The sequence below is a fragment of the Leptonychotes weddellii genome, chromosome 8 (assembly GCF_054177405.1).
Source record: "Leptonychotes weddellii isolate Sample4059 chromosome 8, ASM5417740v2, whole genome shotgun sequence".
Lineage (NCBI taxonomy): Eukaryota > Metazoa > Chordata > Mammalia > Carnivora > Phocidae > Leptonychotes > Leptonychotes weddellii.
This window is the reverse complement of record NC_138376.1, coordinates 24,059,354-24,069,870: the sequence shown is the minus strand read 5'-3', so window position 1 is coordinate 24,069,870 and position 10,517 is coordinate 24,059,354. Positions and strand designations below refer to the sequence as shown.

The following is a 10,517-nucleotide window of genomic DNA, read 5'->3' as shown; positions in this document are numbered from 1 at the left end:
AAGTTACTACAAATAAAAAATGTTCCAGGATCAATTTCAAAGATGTATTTCCAATCGATCCCATTAAAAGGAAGGTGATTATCATGTCTCCCTTTTTGTTCTCTTCCTCTTATCCCTGAACCCCACATAGGTTAGGACTTTCTCAGCCGCGTCGCTTCTCGCCTCTTTCCCAGACACTGAGATGCTCCTTCCGACATTTTCTGGATGGCTGAGCCCCGCTGAGCTGTTTCACTTCCACCCCTTTTCCCTCCACCAGATAGGGAAATATGTCCTGGATTCAGAGCTCCTCCCTGCCCTGCTCTGCCTCATTCTCTCCCCACTGTCTGCCTCACGGCAGCCACTGCAAATGCACCTGGAAGACATAAGGAAAAGAAAAAAACCTTTGAGTTATGAGGGTTAAACGAAGCAATGCACACACATATCAGGTTATGGGAGTCACGGTTGATTCGCCATGCTCGGTGCCTCTCTTCCTGGGCTCCCTCACTTAATCATCCCATCCTTTCTGCAGACCCCAGCTATGCTTACTCCTAGCTCAGTAACACCCAAGTCTGCACCCTCAGCCTCTCTTAGAAATGGGGCAGCTGGTCCCACGCAAGGCATGATGGGAGGGGAACAAGCAGCGGGAATGACAGGGGGCGGGGCCAGGGGGCGAACAAGATATTGGGGCTGCTTGTAAGGAGAGAGGAGGCACCACCTCCGTGCGTCAGAGATCTTCTGAGAGCTCATTATGTGCCTCAGGAGGTAATAATCCATAGTTTATGCAAAAAGGACCACTTAGAACTTATCTCGACTTTCAGGATAATTTCATATGAAACAGAAAACCCAAAATAATTTTGGACTGTAAAAGCAGACCTAAGTTTAAAAAAGAGAACTGCATCTACTGCTTTGAGCATTTTAACACTGGGAATTACGAGGACAGGAGGCCTGGATGGTCTGATGACTACAGACTTAAAGGATAAACCTGTATCTTCTATAACTTGTTGCATTAAAAAGGCTAAGCCTTGTTTGGTCAAGGACTATTTATCATGGTATGCAAAACAAAGGGTTTAAGTTTATTACATTATATTTCCAATTTTAAATTCTGATCTTGATTTCTTTTTAAAAAAGATTTATTTATTTACTTTAGGGGGAGGGGCAGGGGGAGAAGGAGAGAGAGAATCCTCAAGCAGACATCCCACTGAGCAGGGAGCCTGATGCAGGGCTCCATCCCAGGACTGAGATTATGACCTGAGCCAAAATCAGGAGTCCGACGCTCAATCAACTGAGCCACCCAGGCACTCCTTAATTTAATTTCTTAATGGTAATAGTAAAACACGCTCTTTGTAAGTTATATGTTGAATCAATGCTGTGTGAATATAGGTCATATAACACAAAATTCACCATCTGCTCATCCTTGAATAACTAAGAATGGTCCCAGACCTACAGGGATAAAAGTAGCTAACACAAATCACTATCTTTGGGACAGCCCAAAGATAGAGGGTGAATTCAGAGGAGGTCCATGTCCAATCTGCCACCTTTCCCGAGTTAGGATATCCCCTTTTCATGCTTTCCTTCTTGCCTGTGTATATACAACAATGAACCTCTTCATGAACTCCTATTGTTTACCAAAATCCTCAAACAAAAGCAATGGCAGAGATGACTTGGTGCATATTCTTAAGAGAAAACAGACAATAACACTGACCTTTTATTATTTATGGAACTATAAGAAGGGAACTTGGATAGGGGCCCTGAGAGAAAGTGTGCATGGAATCAAAGAAGAACAACTATAGAAACTAGTTTCAGAGCCATTACTTGGTAGTAACATCCTCTTGGGAGGCTGAAGTCTGTCCCGGAACCAGCCTCTGGGACTGAGGAAAGATAGAAAAATGCTTGTTCCGGGGCACATGGAGGTCTTTGGGTCAGATCAGGAACCTGCAGAGGTAAAAGGAAAAGTTATCTCAGGTTGCTGACTTCTCTTCCTCTAAGGCTCAGGAAAGAAAAATTTGGTGAGACTGGGTCTTAGCCTGATGAAAAATAAGAATTTTTCTGGGCTTCCTTCATCAGTGGAATAAAGTAACGCTCGTTTTCCACACTTGCTAACGGGCTGAAGTTTAAAGAGAGGCTCAGGCCTGAGACCCTCTCCCAGTAGATGACTCAGAGTAACGGTGCAATGAAAGGACTTTCTGCGGGGTTGCTGGGTGGCTCAGCCGTTAAGCGTCTGCCTTTGGCTCAGGTCATGATCCCAGGGTCCTGGGATCGAGCCCCGCATCAGGCTCCCTGCTCTGTGGGAAGCCTGCTTCTTCCTTTCCCACTCCCTCTGCTTGTGTTCCCTCTGTGTTCCCTCTCTCGCTGTGTCTCTCTCTGTCAAATAAATAAATAAAATCTTAAAAAAAAAAAAAAGAAAGGACTTTCTGCAACCCACCCACCGAGAAAAACAAAGCAGGAGTATTACTTGGTTTTCAAGATTCTCATTACGTGAAAATGAAAGGAGAAAGGGGAATGTCTTCAGCCATTAAAAGCATCTTAGACAATTAGATAAACTTTCCAATCTCATTTTCATTGCCATGGTCTGATCCCTGGGAAGTAAGGCAGGGGCTGGTTGAAGACTAATCCATTACTAAATGAACTTAGGCATGACCTGAGTATCTGCAGCCCCCATGCGTCTGGTTGAGATAAGATTCCAGCCTGCGAATTTCTCTCTCCCTCCAGCCTGTTTTTGCTCCCTGACAATCTGATTTCAGTGGCCTCCAGGATTCTCTGGCATTGCTTTTGTGCGTCAGTTCCTTATCATGGAAGATGGGTGAGTAAGTCAGGGGAAAGCAAACCTCAGCCACCTCTCAGGTTTTCTTACCTTTCTTGCTCCTCATATGCACTAAGATGCCCACTACAAGGAAGATGAGCCCCAGCACAAAGCTTGAGATTCCAGCCAGCGTTCCTCTGGGCAGAATCAGTGTGCCTCTGGGAAACACAGACTGGGGTCAGTCTCACCTCTACCTGCTGCATCCCCCTCAGGTACTATCTGAGATTCTGAGACCTGATGTAGAACACCAATATGAAGGCTATGACAGATACATACCTTGGAGAAGGAGGAAATGTAGAAAGGACCCCAAAGTTCTGGAAATTAGGCTGTGACTTCAAAAGGACACACATGCTAATTCTGGTAGCTGCCTCTCAAAATAACTCACTAAGCTAAAAGACCGAAGGCAGAGAACAGTTCCCATGTGTGAGGGTAATTCAGGAAGGTGTCTGAGTTTCCTAGGTTTTCTGACAAAAGCAGAGACCTATGAATCCTTAGCATCCCCTAGGTCAGGGTGGCCAAGTCTCTGCTACCCCAGCTCTGAACTATTCTCAGGGACTTCTCTAGGAAAAAGATGGGGGTAGATATGACCCCAGTGTGTAGACACATGACAAGATGAGTGGACCCCAGAGCTAGAACATCCCCTGTTCTCAGAATTTGGAGCCTACATGGTTATCAGGGAATAACTCACTCCACTCCACAGTGACAGGACCATCCAGGCTGGGGTGCTCCACTTGGCAGGTCCAGCCACCTCCCTGCTGAAGGGTCATTGCCAGCATCACCAGGATCTGGAAGATCCAGTCTTTATTATGGATAAGGTTGGTGGACATAACCCTAGCTGTTTTCCTCCTGTCCATTCAGGAACCAGTGGGGTTGAATGTGGCCTGGATAGAATCTGTCACATGGTACACAAGAAGGCTGAGGTAGGGTTCCATTCTTCAAAGGGGAGGTATTCACTTTAGGCTTGACTAAGAACTGTAAAGAGGGTTCCATTCTTCAAAGGGGGTTCCATTCTTCAAAGGGGAGGTATTCACTTTAGGCTTGACTAAGAACTGTAAAGAGGAAGAAAAGCTAATGGCATATGAGATTATTATTTCTTAGACATTTTCGTTATAGAGTTGATTTCTAGATGTTTAAAATATAAATGATATAATTAGGCTAGGAGATATGGGTGGTACTGAACAGATGGAAATAAACCTTCAAATGGAATATTCATGACCTTGAATTATATAATAAGGATTGAGAAGAATGGGAGAGAGACAAGGCAGCACTTTGCGGCACATTTAGCAGAAATTTTAACTGTAAAAAAAAAAAAAGAAATTTTAACTGTAAGTTAGTGACTAATAGCCTTTGGACAAAGAATATATAACTGGCTGTGAAATGACCTATGTTTTCAATCTTGATTAAAAGGATGAAAAATTTGCTCAAATAATTTCTAAAAATTAAATATACAGACAATAGCATTCTCTTGTTATATGAATCTAATAACTATTTTTTTTTAAATGAAGGAAATTAAGCAAGTTTGATATGGCTTATTCTTTAAATAACTTAAATATTTTTTCTACAAAAGTCCAAAATCTTCATATTTATAGTGATATCCCCAAACCCAGTATTCTGAGCCCCTACATGCTTCATCAGTAGGAATACTAGTCCTTTAAGTTCCTCTTCTGCAATATGTCTTCTCAGGCTCCTTGAAGAATCCCAAAAATAGTCAGATGTTATCTGTACCTCCACATTTCTCTGCTTGATGGCCCCTCTTCTCCTTCTTCATCTTCTGTGCTGCTCATAGGTCAATTTCCAAGTGCAGTTTCTTCTTTTGGATAGCTCCCTCCAGAGGGCAGAAAAGTATCCATTGCACCCTTAGAGAAAATTCAGAGTAATTTCCCAAATCAGAGCTTCTAGCTCCTTAATAATTTAGTTCTTCCTTTTCTACTTTGTGCACAAATACCCTAGGGTGCAGCTGGGTCAGGTAAAGGTACAGTAACTATACCCATGACCATTGTTCCCTGTTATATTTTTGCCTTGTGCATGCCAGGAGAGTGAGAAAATATCATAACAAAACTAAACTGAATGGGTGTGCAAGCACTTCCTGTAGCTCCTCTCCCTGGCTCAGCACAGAGTGAGCAGGTGCTAAAACCCAGCTCCCAGCTTCTCCCTGGAAGGAATTAGACTGCGCATCTAGCACCCTGACTTTTCTAGCTGTTGACTGAGGGTCTGGCTTCTAACTAGCCTGTCCATAGGAGAGGGCCTGGAATTTGCTAGTCTCCCAGGGACAACAGAGAACAAGTGGTGGTTTTGAATAGGTTTATGGGTTCCTCCTATGGCTCCTTCTCCCTCAGTTCACTTCAGTGATAAAGCCCAGCATCCAGCTTCTCCCTGGAAGGAGTTGGACTACACATCTAGCCCAACTTTTCCAGGTGCTACTGGAGAGACTGGCTTCCAACTCACCTGTCTCTGAGAGCTGACAGGGATTGACATTCACTAGGCCCCTGGGAACTACAGAGAGCAAAGCAATGGTTTAAAAGTATGTGGTCTGAACAAGAATGCAGATATATGTCACAGCTCTTCTCCTTGGCTCAGTGCAGAATGAGTGGGTGATAAACTCCAGCTCCCAGATTGTCCCTGAGGAAAGAAGGAATTGGATCACATATGCAGCACCCAACTTTTTCAGCTGCTACTCAAGGAGTTGGCTTTTATCTCACCTGTCTCGGGGCACTGACAGGACTTGTCACGTTCTAGATTCCTGGTGGCTGCTAAGTACACAGACAATGGTTTGGAAACACATACAAAGATCTGAAAGACACCCATAATCTTTGGTTGGGATGATTGGTAAGGGTCTTCTCCTGTATGAGGCCAGTCCATGAAGACTAGGAGATGTGGCTGTTTTGTCTAATGCACAGACACCAACACAGAGTCAAGGAAAATGAAGAAATGGGACTATGTTCCAAACAAAAAAATGATATAAATTTCTTGAAATCAATCCTAATGAAATAGAAATATGTGATTTACCCAACAGAGAATTCAAAATAATCATCATTAAGATGCTCACTGAAGTTAGGAGAGCAATGCATGAACAAAGTGAGAATTTCAACAAAGAGTTAGAAAAATTTAAAAGTACCAAACAGAAATCATAAAGTTGAAGAATACAATAAGTGAACTGAAAAATTCAACAGAGGTATTCAACAGCAGACTAGATCAAGTAGAAGAAAGTATTAGTGAAACTGAAAACGAGTCACTGGAATCATCCAGTCAGAGGAGCCAAAAGAAAAAAGAATGAAAAGAGTGAAGATAGCTTAAGGGACTGGGGACATCATCAAATGGACCAATATAAACATTATGGGAGTCTCAGAGGAAGAAGAGAGAGAGAGAGGCAAAGGGGCAGAATGCTTATTCAAAGAAATAATGTTGAAAACTTCCCAAATCTGGGGAAGCCTAAAGATCCAAGAAGCCTAAAGATATTAAAGAAGATGAACCCAAAGAAACCCACGCTGAAGCACATTATAATTAAATTATCAAAGTCAAAGACAAAGAGAGAAATTTGAAAGCAGCAGGAAAAAAGCAACTTGTCACATACTAGGAAACCCCAATAAAACTATCAATAGATTTTTCAGCAGAAATATTGCAGCCCAAAAGAGTGGGATGATATATTTAAAGTGCTGAAAGAAAAAAAAATCCTGCCAACCAAGAATGCTATATTCAGCAAAAACTGTCCTTCAAAAATGAAGGGAAGATAAAGACTTTCTCAGACAAACAAATGCTGAGGGAGTCCATCACCACTAAGACCTGCCTTATAAGAAATGTTAGAAGGAGGTGAAATGACAGGATGCTAACAGCAAAATGATAACTTAAGAAAGCATGAAACACATTGGTAAAGGTGAAAATATAGACAAATATGGAATGCTGTATCACTGTAACATTGATGAGCAAATCATTTTTAAATCTAGTGTAAAAGTTAAAAGACAAAAGCATTAAAGTAACTATAACTAAAATCATATTAGTGGATATACAATATAAATAGATGTAAATTGTGACATCAGTAACATATATGGGGTAGGGGAGAGGTAAAAGTGTAGAGTTTTTGTATGCAAGTGAAGTTAAGTTGTTATCAGCTTAAAACAGAGTGTTATAGCTAGAAGATATTTATATAAGCCCCATTGTAACTACAAAGAACATACCTATAGAAGCTACACAAAACAAAAGGAACTAAAACCTATTAATACAAAAAAAAAAAAAAAAAACCCACACAAAGGAAGACAGAGAAAAAGAGGGACAAAGAACTGTAAGACAAACAGAAAACAGTTAACAAAATGGTAATATTAAATCCTTCCCAATCAATAATTACTGTAAATGTAAATGGTTTAACTCCCCAATCAAAAGACATAGAGTAACTGAATGGATAAAAAATCCAAGATCCAACTATATGCTGTCTATAAGAAACTTACTTTATTATTACTTTTTAAAATTTTAATTCAATTAGCCAACTTATAGTACATTTTTAGTTTCAGATGTAGTGTTTAATAATTTATCAGTTGTGTATAACACCCAGTGCTCATCATATCACATGCTCTCCTAAATGCTCATCACCCAATTACCCCATCTCCCCACCAACCTCCCCTCCAGCAACCCTGTTTGTTTCCTGTAGTTAAGAGTCTCTCATGGTTTTTCTCCCCTCTGATGACTTCCCATTCTGTTTTCCCTCCTTTCCCCTACAGTCCTCTGCCCTGTTTCTTATATTTCACATGAGTGAAACTATATGATAATTGTCTTTCTCTGACTGACTTATTTCACTCAACATAATACCCTCCAGTTCTATCCACATCAAGAAACTTACTTTAGGGACATCTGGGAGGCTCATTCAGTTAAGCGGCTGCCTTCGACTCAGGTCATGATCCCAGGGTCCTGGGATCAAGTCCCGCATCAGGCTCCTTGCTCAGTGGGGAGCCTGCTGCTTCTCCCTCTGCCTGCTGCTTCCCCTGCTTGTGCTCTTTCTCTCTCTCTCTCTGACAAATAAATAAAATCTCAAAAAAAAAAATCTTACTTTAGATTTAAAGATACACATAAACTGAAATGAAGGAATGAAAAAAGATACTCCATGCAAATAGTAACCAAAAGAAAATAAGGTAGCTATAATTATATCAGACAAAATAGACTTTAAGTTCCAAGCCAAATATATGACCCAGGATCAATAAAGACGCCAAAATTTTAGCTATTTCAAAAAAAAAAAAAATAGACTTTAAGTAAAAAACTGTCTTTAGGGACAAGGAAGGTCATTACATTAAGATAAACGGATCATTCAATAGGAAGATACAACAATTGTGAATACAAATGCACCCAACATCAGAGCACCTAAGTATACAGAGCAGATATTGACACATCTGAAAGGAGAAATTGATGGCAATACAATAATAGTAGGAGACTTCAATACACTTTCAATACTGGGTGGAATTTCCAGACAGAAAATCAATAAAGAGACAGTGGAGTTAAACAACACTATACAATAAATGGACCTAAAGGACACACACAGTGTTTTCCATCTAACAGCATAAGAATACATATTCTTCTCTAGCACACACAGAACATTCTCCAGGATTAAATCACATGCTGGGTCAAAAAACAAGTTTTAACAAATTTAAGAAGATCAATATCATTTCATGTATCTTTTGTGATCATGATAGAATGAAATGAACTCAAAAACAGTGAGAAAATGGGAAAACTCACAAATAAGTGGAAACTAAAGACCACACTTCAACAACCATTGGTCAAAAGGGCATTTAAAATATATCTTGAGAAAAGGAAAATGAAAACACAACATACTAAAACTTATGGGATGCAGCAAAAGTAATACTAAGAGGGAAGTTTTTAGCAAAAAAGATCTCAAATAAACAACCTTATGCCTTAAGGAACTAGAAAAAGAAGAACAAACTAAACCCCAAGTTAGTAGATAGAAAGAAATAATAAAGCAGAAATAAATAAAATAGAGGATAGACGATAGATGGTTATCAACAAAACTGAGAACTGGTTTTTTGAAAAGATAAAAAAATTGATAAACCCTTAACTAGACTAAGGAATAAGAGAGAAGACGGAAACAAATCAAATCAGAAATGAAAGAGGAGACATTAAATGGATGCCATGGAAATAAAGAAGATCATAGGGAACTTTATGAGTAATTATATGCCAACAAATTGGATAACCTGGAAGAAATGGAGAAGCTCCTAGAAATGTATAACAAAATGGAATCAAGAAGAAATAGAAAGCCTGAACAGACCAATAACAAATAAGAAAATTGAAGGAATAATTAAAAACCCCCCAACAAAGAAAAGCCCAGGACCAGATGGCTTAATGGATAAATTCTACCAAACATTTAAAGAAGAATTAAAACCAATCCATCTAAAACTCTTCCAAAAAATAGAGGAAACACTTCCAAACCATTTATGAGCCCAGCAACACCCTAATACCAAAAGCCAGACAAAGATAACACAAGAAAAGAAAACCACAGACCAATATCCCTAGTGAACACAGATGTTAAAATACTCAATAGAATATTAGCAGACCAATTCAACAGCACATTAAAAGGATTATATACCATGACCAAGTGGGATTTACCTGTGGGATGAAAAGATGGTTCAATAATGGCAAATCAATTAATGTGACACATCATATTAACAGAATGAAAGATAAACATGATCATCTCATGATAGATGAATACACACAGAAAAAGCATTTGACAACATCCATTTGGGATAAACACTATCAGCAAATTAGATGTAGAGGAACTTACCTCAACACAATAAAGGCCATATATTAAAAGCCCATAGCTAACATAATCAATGAGGAAAACCTGAAAGCTTTTCTTCTAAGATCTGATACAAGGCAAGGATGCCCACTCTTGCCACTTCTATTCAACATAGTACTGGAAATCCTAGCCAGAGCAATTAGACAAGAAAAAGAAATGAAAGGCATTCAAAACAGAAAGGAAGAAATAAATTTATCTGTTTTCAGATGACATGATCATATATGTAGAAAACTCCAAAGACTCAACAACAACAAAACTATTAGAACTAATAAATGAATCCAGTAAAGTTGTAGGAAACAAAATCAATGTGTGAAAATCAGTGATGTTTCTATACACTAACAATGAACTCTCTGAAAAGAAAATTAAGGAAACAATCCTAATCACATAGCAACAAAAAGACTAAAATACTTAGGAATAAACTTAACCAAAGAGATGAAAAATTTGTCCACTGAAAATTCTAAAACATTGATGAAGGAAATCAAAGCAGACACAGATAAAAGAAAAGACCTCAATGTTCATGGATTGGTCCAGACTACTAAGGTAATTTACAGATAATCCCAATGGAATTCTTTACAGAAATAGAAAAAATAATCTTTAAAAAAAGATTTTATTTATTTATTTGACAGACAGCACAAGCAGGGGAAGTGGCAGAGAGAGAGGGAGAAGCAGGCTCCTGGGTGAGCAGGATCATGACCTGAGGCAGACGATTAACCAACTGAGCCACCCAGGCACCCCTAGAAAAAATAATCTTTTTTTTTTTTAAAGATTTTATTTATTTATTTGAGACAGAGAGAATGAGAGACAGAGAGCATGAGAGGGAGGAGGGTCAGAGGGAGAAGCAGACTCCCTGCCAAGCAGGGAGCCCGATGCGGGACTCGATCCCGGGACTCCAGGATCATGACCTGAGCCGAAGGCAGTCGCTTAACCAACTGAGCCACCCAGGCGCCC

The 10,517-nt window shown here is 39.7% G+C and overlaps 1 long non-coding RNA gene across 3 annotated transcripts; it reads right to left on the bottom strand.

Annotated features, from left to right (window-relative positions):
• Positions 1–22: 22 nt before the first annotated feature.
• On the bottom strand, positions 23–7,927 carry LOC102750740 (uncharacterized). Of its 3 annotated transcripts, XR_014147599.1 has the most exons (7): positions 5,479–7,927; positions 5,225–5,398; positions 4,505–4,635; positions 3,468–3,828; positions 2,831–2,937; positions 1,792–1,911; positions 23–352 (listed from the first exon to the last, which is right to left on the bottom strand). It is a non-coding gene; the product is annotated as an uncharacterized LOC102750740 (long non-coding RNA). The 3 variants fall into 3 exon arrangements; XR_014147598.1 differs by having other exon boundaries at positions 1,792–2,937; XR_014147597.1 differs by lacking the exon at positions 2,831–2,937.
• Between the last annotated feature and the right edge of the window lie 2,590 nt (positions 7,928–10,517).